Below are 12,612 nucleotides of genomic sequence, written 5' to 3'. Positions count from 1 at the left end.
ATTTGGGGGTCCCAAGATGTATTTTCCTTTCACAACCTGAAAACTAGTTCAGGCTGTTACAGGTAGTTAGATAGGGATGAGCGGGGCAGGAGAGGGCTCTTTCTCCACCTGCGAGAAATGTCAGGTGATGGTTTGACAATTATCAGACTGCCTCTCTAAAAATGAAAATTTGGCAGCCCACCCAGGGCCGGGCAGAGGCCATTTCCTGATGATCCACAGCTATTAACATTAAAGTGTTAATTGAAAGCAGATGCCTGGGAGAAAAAGCTTCCTGGGCATGCGCACTAAGAGACAAAATGGTGAAATATGACCTTCCGGGTACAGTCCGCTGGAGAAAGAGAAGAAAGCCTCGGATGGGCATAAGCGCAACTTTCTAAATACAGTGTGCAGTGATCAGTTCCCAAGGGTAAGAAGGGTACTGGGCATGCAGGAAACCCACCCTAGGGGTAGAATCATGGGAAAGAGGCAAACCTATCAAGCTCTGGGATCAAGGTTAAACGTTCTCTTTGCCCTTCAGGCGCCCTCTTGGATGTCTTCCAAGTAAGCTTTCCTTTCTTTCCTGTTCTAAAGCCTTTTTTTTTTTTTTTTTTTTTTTTGAGATGGAGTTTGGCTTTTGTTGCCCAGGCTAGAGTGCAATGGCGCAATCTCGGCTCACCACAACCTCCGCCTCCCGGGTTCAAGCAATTTTCCTGCTTCAGCCTCCTGAGTAGCTGGGATTACAAGTATGTGCCACCATGCCCGGCTAATTTTGTATTTTCAATAGAGATGGGGTTTCTCCATGTTGGTCAGGCTGGTCTCAAACTCCAGACCTCAGGTGATCCATCCACCTCGGCCTCCCAAAGTGCTGGGATTACAGGCGTGAGCCACTGTGCCCGGCCTTAAATCCTTTTTAAATAAACTTCCACTCCTGCTCTGAAACTTGCCTCGGTCTCATTTTCTGCTTTATGCCCCTCCATCAAAGTCTTTCTTCTGAGGAGGCAAGAAGTTGCTGTGGACCCATGCAGATTCACCACTGGTAACTCGGGGTAACTCAGATACCTATCACCAGTAACAAGGCTATGATGGAAAAGGGGAGTCGGACATGCCTCATTATACTCTACTGTCTTTTGGAATTCAGGCACAGATGACCAGCATTAACACTGAAATAGATGTGAAGACTGATAAAGTAGACTCTTTGAAGCAATAAGACACCAACTTCTAGCCTGACTCTAGCATAGCATCAAATGCCAGATAGCAGGCCCTGAAAGAAATTGAAGTATTTTACCCCAAATTATATTTTTCTTACGTATATTGAAATAGCCTGGCAAAGCTGTCTCTTGTGAGAAAAATCTACATTCTATAGAGAATCCCCATTAGTTCATTGCTTTCTTTTCCCTGATCCAGGAGAGTCAACTCTGATACGAAACATTGACAATCTATTTTCTCTGAAGCCTGCTACCTGGAGGCTTCCTCTGCATAATGGGAATCTTGGTCTCTGCAACTCCTTATCTTAACCCAAACATTCCCCTCTATTGATTCTATGTCTTTAGACAATAACTTACCTCTTTCAACCAATTGCCAGTCAAAATCTTTGAATCTCTCCGTGACCTGGAAACACCCCTTACTCAGAGTTGTCCTTCCTTTCCAGACTGAACTGGTGTACATTTTACATTTTACATGTATTGATTGATGTCTTCTGTCTCCCTAAAATTTATAAAACCAAGCTGTAGTCTGACCACCTTGGGCATGTATTCTAGGAATCTTTTAAAGGCTGGTCACTCATATTTGGCTCATAATAAATCTCTTCTTTTTTCTTTTTATGGAGACTGAGTCTCGTTCTGTCGCCCAGGCAGTGGTGCAATCTCAGCTCACTGCAAGCTCCACCTCCCGGGTTTAAGTGATCCTCCTACCTCAGCCTCCCGAGTAGCTGGGACTACAGATCTGCGCCACCAAACCCAGCTAATTTTTGTATTTTTAGTAGAGACAGGGTTTCACTATGTTGGCCAGGATGGTCTCGATCTCTTGACCTCGTGATCCTTCCACCTCGGCCTCCCAAAATGCTGAGATTACAGGTGTCAGCCACCGCGCCCAGCCTAAATCTCTTCAAATATTTTGCAGAGTTTGACTCTTTCCATTGATACCATATACCTAAGAGAACTTAGGACAAGACATTGTACTCATGTCTTTTTGGCAGTGTCAACTGTGAACTCCTTAAGGGTTTCCTACCTCTGGTCCCTTTGTCCCAGGCCCCACTGACAATCTCCAGGTTACTATGTTGCAGCTACAAGATAAGCATGTGTTAACTCTTTGTTAAATAAATGAATAAATTAAAGGATGAGGTGAATATTAGGAGATAAATGAGACTGAGGGAGTATGTGCAGCAAGTATATTTTCATCAGCATAAATCAGATGTTCAATAAAAGTAAATCTCCTTATGTTCTCTTGCTGCTGCTCTCTTCTAATTAGAGTTCTCTCCTCAGATAATGTCAAGAATTTAAAGTTGTCAATTAAAAGATAATGCCATCTCTTCTGACTTAAAAGAGTCTCCTTTGTTTATATGCTTAGTTTTAAGGGTTTTTTTCTCCCATTTCCTCCCCTTTTTCTTCCATTTGAGTAGATGGTTCTTACAAGGAGAAAATCCAGAAACTATCAATTGGCTACCTTGATGTGATCCTCTTCAAGAGGAAGCTTGGACTTCTCCCTGCTTCACAGATGGGTTATGAGATAGTCCAGAGAAGCTGCATTCTAAGAAGCATTATAACCTGTCTTCTTAGAAAAAACACGGCATCACTTTTACCACATTCTTTTGGTCACAAGGAGAGGGAATTACACATCACCTGATTTTGGATGCATGTGTGAGGTAAGGCTTAAAATTAAGGCCCAAGCTGATGTGGAACTGTAGCATAATAAATATATTTGGTCTTTGTTGCTGGTTCGTGGTACAGAGTTCTTAAAACTCTAGAAATTTCCTGAATGATAGGAATGTCTTTTGTTATTCATATGGTGGCCTACTTAATGACACTTTATTTTATGCTAGTGAATTGCCTTAAATGGGGTCCCCAGATAGCATCAGTATGGGGGTGGTCACCAGAAACACCAAGAAATCAAAGCGTTGGAACATTAAGTTCCACCTACATAACTTTAGAGAAGAATGTAGGGGGAGGAGTTGAAGATTAAGCTCTATAAAGAAATGTGTAAACAATGAGCCTTGATGAGCTTCCAGGCTGGTGAATACATTCATGTGAGGGGGAGAGAGGAGAGTCACTCATACCCTAACTCAACAGAGAGGCTCCTGGGCTCAGGACACCTCCAGACCTTGCCCTATGTATCACTTCATCTGGCTATTTATGTGTATTTTTTATTGTATTCTTTCTGATAAACTGGTAGACATGAGTAAAGTGTTTCCCTGAGTTCTATGAGCAATTGTAGTAAATTATTGAACCTGAGGGAGGGTTGTTGGAACCCCCAATTTAATGCCAGTTGGTCAGAAATAGGGAAGATGTGAACTTGTAATTGGAATCTGAAATTACAGGAGTCTTGCGAGACTGAGCCCTTAATTTGTGGGATCTGATGATAACTCTAGGTAGAGAGTATCAAAATTAAATTGAATTATAGGACACTCTCCTGGTGTCGGAGAATTGGTCAGTGTTGGAAAAAAAGCAGTATACATCTGATGTCAGAAATAGTGTAGAAAAAAATAACCTTTGTCTTCTGAAATGTCTTGGTATCTGGTGAAATTCAGAAATCCTTGAATAGAGTAATTACAAGTTTCTCTCAGTACTCTGCTTCCACACATAAGGTCTTCAAACCAAACAACCCTCCTTATCAAGAAGACTAGGCAGTTTCTGCTGAGCAAAGTGTTTCAGTTGCCCACTAGCCTGCAGAATTATTTAAACAAGCCAATCACATCCTCCTGAAGGAACTGAGATCACATCATCTTCTTGGTACTACAAAGACTGCCTTTCAAAGCCCCTCATTTTTCACTCTGTTCCCAAGGGCAACCCCCATTTGGCAGCGCATGGCATGTGGTATCCTCCTTCCCCAGGCTGTGAGTTCACGTGTCTAATAAATTGCTATTGATTTCATGTGTCCAGTGTTATGTGTTGTATGTTCAGACATCTCCATAACCAGTAGGTAGAAATCCCAGATTAACCCTAGGGGGTGATTGAGACAGCACTGCAAAATCACACCGTGCAGACCATGTTAGATGTAGGAGGAAATATATTGTTGCAGTCATCTTTGGAAAATAAAATCCCCATTGATATTATTCCCTCTTCAAAACGGGATAGGAGAACCTCTCTAATACACCCTCAATGAATTTAGAGGCCATCAAGAAAATTACGTTACTCAGCATTAATTCTTATGTTTATCACTAAGCTGCTTTGGATGGATAATCTCTATTCCAAAGCACCATTTTTGGCACTATAGTACCCATCTTGAAAGATGAAGAGTGTGGCAGATTTATTTATAATTTATGTACTTATTTATTTTTTATTTTTTATTTTGAGACAGAGTCTCACTCTGTCGCCCAGGATGGGGTACAGTGGTACAATCTTGGCTCACTGCAACCTCCGCCTCCTGTTTAAGCAATTCTCTGCCTCAGCCTTCCCAGTAGCTGGGATTACAGGCGCCTGCCACCATGCCCGGCTAATTTTTGTATTTTTAGAAGAGACAGGGTTTCACCATCTTGGCCAGGATGGTCTTGAACTCCTGACCTCGTGATCTACCCACCTCAGCCTCCCAACATTCTGGGATTACAGGTATGAGCCACCGTGTCTGACCCATTTATTCTTTATTCTAGGTATGCTACTGTACTCACAAGACATCTGAAACTACACCCAGATCATCTAGAAGTTGACAAGTTCCAGGTGACGTCCCTATGTAAACCAAGGGTTGGTTTTCAGTGGTAAGTTTTCACTTAGGCTTAGTCTGTTTCAGTTACAGATTTTAAAGTCTTCTCTTCTGTGGCATCTTGACTGTTTCAGGTATATTTGGAGATTTTTTATTTTTTTATTTTTATTTTTTAATGATGGGGTCTCTGTCACTCAGGCTAGAGTGCACTGGCACAATCATGGCTCACTGCAGCCTCAAACTCCTGGGATCAAGTCATCTTCCCACCTCAGCCTTCTGAGCAGCTAGGACTACAGGTGTGTGCCACTATACCCTGCCAATTAAAAAAACTTTTTTTTTTTTGAGACAGGGCCTTGCTCTGTTTGCTGTGTTGCCCAGGCTGGTCTTAAACTCCTGGACTCAAGTATTCCTCATGCCTCAGCCTCCCAAAATGCTGGAATTATAGGCATGAGCCACTGCACCCAGACTACTTGGAGGTGTTAATAAGTGTTCTGTACTGTTAAATGGGGCATGTTTCTATGGATCAGTTTGGAAGGGAATCACCAGAGACTTAGAGCAAGAATGGGTGTCACTTGTACTGAAAAACTCATGGATGTCTTGCAGGCAGCTATAGAATGAAGACAGCCGCATGCTAAAAAGCTAGTACGGCACATGTGTGGCTAAAATTATAACCATTGGTTAACAACCATGCAAATTTCTGACCATGGCAATGTTAATGGAAAAACAAAACACAATTAGATATTTTAAAGGATTTATTCTGAGCCCATATGAGTCACCATAGCCAGAAAAGACAAAGTCTCCAAGAGTCCTAAGGAAATGCACCTGAGGTGGTTAGATTACAGTTTGGTTTCATACCTTTCAGGGAAGCAGAAGTAACAGACAAAGACATAAATCAATACATGGAAAATATATGCCCGTTTGCTCCGGAAAGCTGGGATATCTTGAAGCAAGGGCTTATAGGTTGCTTTTAATGGCAAAAACCACAATTACTTTTGCACTAACCAGATATATGTGTATTTTATTATATGTATTATATATGTGTATATACTATGTATATAAGTATGTATATATGTTTATATATGTGTGTATATGTGTATATGTGCATGTGTGTATATATGTATGTTTGTGTATATATGTGTATATATGTATGTGTATATCTGTATGTGCGTATATCTGTATGTGTATATGTGTATATATTCATGTATGTGTGTATATATGTATGTGTATATATGTGTGTATATATGTATGTGTGTATGTATGTGTATATATGTGTATATATGTATGTGTGTGTATGTGTGTGTATATATATGTATGTATGTGTGTGTGCATATATATATTTGTGCAGTCCCCTTAAACCCCGAGATCTACTCTCATGTCCTAGGTATCCAAGATCATGCCCATTGGTATTTCAGTCTCCTATCTCTTTCCAGACTAATTGATTCTCATTTCAGTCACTTAGGATATAATTGTTTATTTTCTTTTTTCACTTATTGTGAAGGCATATACTCTATATCTTATTTCTTATAGGCTTTCTTTTCTGTTTTTCAATAGACTTCTCTTTTTCAGAACTACCTGCCTCATGAAAATCAATTCCATTGACTTTCAAAGCTATTATTTCTTACAAGGCCTTTGAGAGTCCACATTAGAAATCAAAAAATATATTTCTCATTGCGTTAGGAATTAGTGATTTAATTCTTCTTGAGTTTTATCACTGTATCTAGTACATAAATGCTCAATACATATCACTTATTATAAGTTTTTTTTTTTTTAACTGATGAAGGATCAAACAAGTATTTAAGAATAGGGGCAAAGTATAAACTCAGGCCTATTGGTTCTAAATCCAGCAATCGTCTAAAAAACACACAAAAAACTCTTTAAAAAGGATCAATTTGTCAAAAGTATGCTTCATGAGCTAGAAGAAATAGAGAATGGAAGAAAACTCTTCATATGTTTCCTAACAAGAGATGTAAGTGTAGAATGAATAAATAAATGTTTCTTAATGTAGAAAAAATACTAAGGATAATGTTCAATGAGTAGACATAGACAAGGTAATAGTATAAATATTTTAGACTCACATGACAGAAAGCAGGTCTCAATTACAGATTATCACAGCTAAATAATAGATGCTGGATTTTAAAGTTTTGGTTTAAAAAATGTGGCATAAAGATAAATATCAGACTGGGAAATACTGCAAGAAAAACCATATAATGGGCTTATTAATTAAATGTCTGTACATAATTTAAATATAATTCTATAAATCATTATTCATCTAGCCCAGGATGTTTGATATTGATCTTGTTGGAAACTGAAAATAAGCCTCTTTCTGGGCCATTGTTTCAGAAGTCTTTGGCTAGACCCAATACCACAGCTACACTACTTCCAAAAAAAAAAAAAACAGGAGAGAACACAGTAGTTGTTAGAGAAAAATCACTGTTCTGTAGTCACCCCCAAAATATTTCCAGCTGAGGAGCACACATATTTATACGCACACATATTTATACACACACATAAAAATCGGTGGCTCATGCCTATAATCCCAGCACTTTGGGAGGCCGAGGCAGGTGGATCACGAGGTCAGGAGGTCAAGACCATCCTAGCTAACATGGTGAAAGCCCGTCTCTACTAAAAATACAAAAAAGAATTAGCCGGGTGTGGTGGCATACGCCTGTAGTCCCAGCTACTAGGGAGGCTGAGGCAAGAGAATCGCTTGAACCGGGAAGTGGAGGTTGCAGTGAGCCAAGATTGTGCCACTGTACTCCAGCCTGGGGAACACAGCGAGACACCATCTCAAAAAAAAAAAAAAAAAAAAAAGGCTTTATTACAGGCACATCAGCTCTTACTCTCATAAACATGTAACAAATGAAGAACTGGAGGGAGGAACTGTAAAAAGAGAAGCAAAGGGGAAAAAGATGAGAGAGAGGGCAGAGGAGAAGAGAGGAAAAAAAGTAAAGAGAGATAGGAAAAGATTGAGATTAAATGATGATTTAGGAAAATCTCCTCAAAAAAAAAAATCTCAATTTTGGGTATCAGAACTTCCTAAATTACACGATTCATTTATTTACATGAATGTCTCCTCTCCCCTACTAGAATACAAGCTCCTTGGAACCAAGCAGTAGCTTTGCTAGGTTGACTTTTATAACTTCCTTAATGTGTTATATGGAATGTGTACTTAATAAATTGAATGAGGGATTGAATAAATAATTCATTATTAATGAATACATTAAAAAAGCAACAAATTAGACACCCAAAATAATGAACTTTCTTAACAGAAATGATTACGTAGCAGGGATAGTCATACAAGTAAGACTGAGGCTTCTTAGGTGTGTTCTGAATACCTTCTGCAAAGTTCTCCAGCTCAAAAAATAACGACTCACTGCCTACCAAAAACCCTGAAGTTTTCTATTAGAATTCATTGCTTTGGCCTCAAGGGCTTTTTTTGCCTGTAAGTGTTGTCTGTTAAATTACAGTTGTCTCCGGGATATATAAAATGTGGAGCTATTATCAGATGAACCTCAGGAGGGATTAGTTGATGGCTCCTTTGGGCGAAGGTATGTGCCCAGGAAGAAAAAGGAGAAAAGGAAAGGGCCTAGATTAATGGAAAGTTTAATACATCAGGTGTTTTATGTATGCTATCTCCTTTAATCCTAAAACAAACAAACAAATCCACACTGTGCCATAGCTATTATTATGTCAATTTTTACTGAGAGGAGTCAAGGTTATAGAGGTTAAATTGCTAGCCTGAGATAATTCAGCCAAAAAGGAGAAGAGCTGGAATTTGAACAGAGATTAGTCAGATTCCTTCTTTTCATCAGGTAGTGCCCACTGACAAAGGCCAGGAGAAAATTTTAGGTCCTGAAAAGCAGTAATTTATATTCAGAGTGGGAAATATTGTGGTATTTTCTGGCTTCTTTTTCTGAAAGGCAACTAACCATTTATATTAGTTCACTGGGACTGCCATAACAAAGTACGCCAAACGGGGTGGCTTAAAATCACGTAAATTATCATCTCACGGTTCGAAAGGTTAGATTTCCAAAATATAGGTGTGTCAAGGCCATGCTCCCTCTGAAGCCTCCAGGGAAGGATTTTTTCCTGCCTCTTCCAGCTTCCAGTAGCCCCAGGAGTTCCTTGATTTGTGGCAGCACAACTTCAATCTCTGCCTCTATCTTCACATCTTCTCTCTGTCTGTGTCTGTTTGGGTCTTCACATGGTGTTTCTTTCCCTGTGTATCTGTTTTCTCTTCTTATAGGGACACCAGTCACATTAGATTAGGATCAGCCCTAATTAAATATGATCTAATTTTAGCCAGATTACATCAGCAAAGAACCTGTGTCCAAATAAGGTCACATTCACAGGTACGGAGCTTAGGATTTCAACACAGCTTCTTAGGGGACACACTTCAGCCCATACATAATTTATATCACTTGATTTATTCTGGAAATACAATAAATAAAAACATACTTTCACCAAATGGATCATTTCAAAGAAAAGAAGAGAAAGGATGAAATCAAATAGAAAGAAAGGTTAGCGTTTGTTTCTCTTGAAAATGTTATTTGATTGTCTTGTTGGAAGCAAGGGTCTCCTGCATTTGCATTCACTCTAAACAAAAAGTTCCAGAGGGATTAGTGAAAAGCTTGGCTATGTGTACTATATGAATAAAATGTTGAGCAAGTGCTTCTTGGCTGTATTTCCAAGCAAAGCAACTCAATATATTATCATTTTGGAGATGAGACTGCTTCAAATGAGATTACCTATGCATTGAATCTCGGTTGCTGTTGGAGGTTATTTATCCTTTCAAATGACCAACATATTTGCAAGACCCTCTAGAGTGATTGACTTTCTGTTGCGCGCTTGCTGTTTTCTTATTTATAGTAAGCAAAGACTTTAATAATCACAGCTGGAGCAGAAGCACTTTCAGTCTTAGGAGGACTTAAGACTCCTTGAACTTTATTTTGGAGTTTAGTTCATTTTTTGTTTGTTCCTGAATTTGTGATGTAGAGGTTTCAAAGGCTCTGCCAATCCTGGCTTTATTATTTTAGGGACAAATAATTTACACTTGATATCCTTGGGGTATAAATTTGAGGGAATAAGCAATACAGGAGCTATTTGCCCAGTATTCCTTTAGATAAGTAATTGGTCACAGCAATGGAGCAGTTTCAAAGAGATCTCTTTGTAGGCTCAGCAAGCTGTCCCCATTCTGCCACACCTTTCTCTGCATCAGTCTTTATTTCTACAGCTGACACTGGAAAAGACTCTGGAAGGTCTGTCTCCTAACCGAAATATGCTCTTGGTATTTCCTTGCAGAATGCCTTGCTTTACTGCCTCTTTTAACAGACCCTTTCTGTGAGCAAATGGCATCTACTTCCATAGAAGTGTCTGCAAAGTGGGGAATTAATGTGGCTTGTCAGCACATCTTGGAGTCAGAAGATTAGAGTGAGATCTTCCAAGGATTGTTAGAATTCCATCTGTAATACTGCCTGCTATGGAGGGCAAATGAGCACCCTTGAAAGGGACAGTAATTGAATGAATTCACACATAAACCTAAACACACACACAAACACACACACGCAGTTAGCACTGTCTAGTACTTAACTTTGATTTAATTCACGTTCTATGGCTCACTTTTAATTGCATCACTCCATTCAAGAGGTACAAACAGAGGCAAGGCACATTCCAGGCACTCATGAAGCTCACAATGCAATACAAGAAATATGACAGACAGGTACATGTCTTTAAAGGAGATAGGGCACAGACCAAGAAGTCTTCATCATTTCTCTCAGCTTGACTAAACTTTAGCCAGACTTCTTTTTCCCTCTAGGTCTCTGAACTTGCCCTCATTCTGGTCCTTGCAGAATCCAGATGGCCTAAACACCGAGATCTCTTCTCTCCCTTTTATTAGAGCATTTACTTTAGAAGACTTGTAACTCTAAATTCATTTTCTGCCCCTTTATGATGTAAATCTTTAAAAAGTGTTTTTGCGGCCAGGTGCAGTGGCTCACGCCTGTAATCCCAGCACTTTGGGAGGTCAAGGCGGGTGGATCACGAGGTCAAGAGATGGAGACCATCCTGGCCAACATGGTGAAAACCCGTCTCTAAAAATACAAAAATTAGCTGGGCTTGGTGGCGCATGCTTTTAGTCCCAGCTACTCTGGAGGCTGAGGCAGGAGAATTGCTTGAGCCCAGGAGACAGAGGTTGCAGTGAGCTGAGACCACGCCACTGTACTCCAGCCTGGTGACAGAGTGAGACTCTGTCTCAAAAAAAAAAGTGTTTTTGCTAGTTTTACAAACCAAAATTATCTTTCTCAAGGACCTGGGAGCCACCTTTTGAAATGTAATCATTAAGGAAAATGCAACCCCAATCTCCCAGTGTCTGTGGGAAGGTAGGAGCTTAACTTAGGTGGGTACTTTGCTCCAAATTGTAAAATTACCTCCTGTCATGAAGACAGAAGAAAGTTTACTTTTTCTTTGGGTAAGGCCAATTAACAAACATGGGTTACCTGTGATTTAAGGACCCCTTCACCGAACAACATCTCAGATCTTAAAAACTCACCTGCCCTTTCTTTGAGCAGAGTTCAGACTACATTCAGGTTTCCCCCCTCTATTGTACTGGTTTTCAATTATATTCTTTCTTCCTGTTTAATTTTTTCCAGTGAAATTTTTGCTTTCACAGCACTAAGATACATACTCTGGAAAGTTCCACATCAGAATAATATACCTCTTGTTGGGAAAGTCATGGACGGTTTCAAAACAGTGGAAAAACATAAGCCAAATCTTTGGATTTTAATGAGCAGTATTTTCAAAAGGAAAAGCAAGAAAAAAAAATAAGCAAATATGAGAAGTACAGTTTACCAGCTGGTCAAAAATCAACTTGACACGTGATTTTCACCCAATTATTAAAGCTAAGTTTTGAGTTTCTAGTCATTCACAGTGGATGGATGCATGATTACTGTGACTATTAGAATTCCACGGGTGCAAGGCTCTCAGGCTCTCCTGCTTTTCTCATGATTCCTCTGTACCTCTCAGTCTGACCATCTCTTTATTTATTTGCCCTTTATTCTTTCTTCTGTCCCTCCCCTATCTTTATCTCTCTACATGTAGTCTCTTCCTTTGTACCCCTCAGCCTTTCTTTCCACCCCATTTTCTTCTCTTGCAAAAAAAAAGGAAACTGGAACAGAGAGAGGAAGCTAAGCTCACAGGCATCTCTCAGTCACTGCTCTTTAAAAAGGGTGAAAAATACAGAGCAGAGAAGCCAGAGGCCTTGGGACACTGAGGGGCAGAGTGAAGTAGAGAGAAAAAAAGGTAGCAGTTTTCAAATTAAGATAATTCAAAAGGTGTGTAAAAGGATATTATTTTAATGTTGTCAATAGAATATAGGAAAACCACTCAGAATAGTGCAATACCACAGAATGACTATTCCAAGAGCAGAAGGCTAACCCTATTTTTTCAAGAGTAAGGAGAGGAAGAAGTTTTTGGAGCGTGTAGATGAAAAGCTGTGTGGAAAGTCACCCAACAGGAGCCATGGCTTTTCGTTTGTGGATGGGGCCAGTCGTAGCTACTACATTGGAAAAAATATTTCAACCTTTTGATCCTCCTTTCTTTCATTTTCGTGCTGGCATTTCCCATTGGCCTAACTCTTCTGAAAGACAGAAATCAAGAGAGGCCATCAATGCCATCCCTTCGGGTCAGTCTTGAGGCAGTGAGGTGAATGGAGAAGGGAAACTTCTTAGTTTAGAGGAATATCAAGGAATTGAAAACCCAGAGAGGGTGGGGGACACTAAGGAGCTG

General features: G+C 39.8%; 1 protein-coding gene across 1 annotated transcript in view; it reads left to right on the top strand.

Annotated features, from left to right (window-relative positions):
• Nucleotides 1–282: 282 nt before the first annotated feature.
• The window catches only part of LRRC4C (leucine rich repeat containing 4C), a 1,603,893-nt gene continuing 1,591,563 nt past the window's right edge, over nt 283–12,612 (top strand). The window contains exons 1-2 of the mRNA XM_063711075.1: nt 283–406; nt 4,781–4,885. The gene's annotated coding sequence lies outside the window, so the exon portion shown is untranslated. The remainder of the gene's footprint in view (nt 407–4,780; nt 4,886–12,612) is intronic.

Source organism: Gorilla gorilla, chromosome 9 (assembly GCF_029281585.2).
Source record: "Gorilla gorilla gorilla isolate KB3781 chromosome 9, NHGRI_mGorGor1-v2.1_pri, whole genome shotgun sequence".
In the NCBI taxonomy this organism is placed as follows: domain Eukaryota; kingdom Metazoa; phylum Chordata; class Mammalia; order Primates; family Hominidae; genus Gorilla; species Gorilla gorilla.
The sequence above is the reverse complement of the archived record's forward strand: the minus strand, read 5'-3'. Positions and strand labels throughout refer to the sequence as shown.